The following is a 1,512-nucleotide window of genomic DNA, read 5'->3' on the forward strand; positions in this document are numbered from 1 at the left end:
ATTTAATGATCAAGTACATGATAATTTACTTCTTTGTATCTCCATATTGTCAATAAAAGTGGGTCCTAGAAGCACGGAATGTATGCAGTGATACAATTACAAGCAATAACTGTATCAAATTTAAAGCCATGGAACAGGCCACAGCTTATGTCCCAATCGGCAATATATTAGGTTGTTTTATGCAGGGAAAACCTGTGCCCCTTTGTGGGCCCCAATGTGCACAATACCAAATACGGCAATATTCCATTCCCCCTAGGTTGGCTGTATATAACATGTATATCAGATGAGAAACTCATCTTTTAATAGGTCCCTAACCTGGTAGAATGGCCAATCAGCCAGCCAAATTACAGCTTTTTGGGAACGTGTCCTTCCTATTCCCTATAGTTCCAGAGATACTCACAGGTTATAGAGGCACAGATGTACTACAGCAGGGTTTTACAGCCATCCATTTATAAATGTATTGTGTGGGGACATAATTGGGGCCTGGTTATGAGAGGTTACTGAGAGTGTTTTCATCCATTGGTTTTTGCAGATACTGTCATGTCACTTCTGTCATTTTGATAAACCAACGTGTTTCATTAGTTCATTAAAAAAAATAATTATATACAATATACCTTGTAAGTTGTCGTACATGCAGTCAAGGGATATTTTGCATACATATGTTATGATTACCTGGATTCAATCGTGCCTCCCATGCTTATCTAATGCTCAGCTTGCTTCCACTGTTCCAGGGCAGAAATTGTAATGCTGTTTCAGCAGTTACATGTAAACTCTTAAAACTTATCCCTGCCTGTAAGGTATAGGAAATTTGGTATAGGACTAAAATTTCTAAACTGCCCAAAGAAATAATTAGATCACTGCCACCTCTGTGCTGGTTGTACTTGTATATTGTAGTTATACTGTAGAAGGATAAAGGTGTTATAATATAAGCAATTACAATACATTCAAGATGAATATGAATATGATGATGTATTGACTTGTTAAGTTGAATGCAATCAGTTGTAACATGTGGAACATATGATATTCTGCTGCATCATGGTTGCAGAAGAAGAATGATGCTTATCAAGCACATGCCTGATAAAATCTTAGCTTGCATGTCACTGCATTTGATTTTGATATTGCGGCATGCTTACATCATAGTGACTGTTGCAGGAATTACACACTCTTGATTTAAGCTTGGTTCTCTATTTAACAATAAGTCATTGTCATATTGTCGCTTTCTGTTGTGTGGATTCATCTTGTTTTTGCACTCTCATTTTGTGTGGTATTCCTCTGTGTGCCTGGTGTTACCCTCTAACCCCTCGTAACATTTGGTAGTAACCCCCTGTAACCCCATGTTTGTGTTTGCCTATGAATTAGGTTTAACTTTTTTAATTATACATCAATTTTTTTAACTAAACATTAACTTTTTGAATTGTATGTTAATTTTTGAACGTAGGATCATTTTATTCATATGTTGTCAATTGATGGTGTCGGCAACGTAGTAACTAATTTCTTGAAGAAAAGTTATAT

The sequence above is a fragment of the Branchiostoma floridae genome, unplaced genomic scaffold (genome assembly GCF_000003815.2).
Source record: "Branchiostoma floridae strain S238N-H82 unplaced genomic scaffold, Bfl_VNyyK Sc7u5tJ_952, whole genome shotgun sequence".
Lineage (NCBI taxonomy): Eukaryota > Metazoa > Chordata > Leptocardii > Amphioxiformes > Branchiostomatidae > Branchiostoma > Branchiostoma floridae.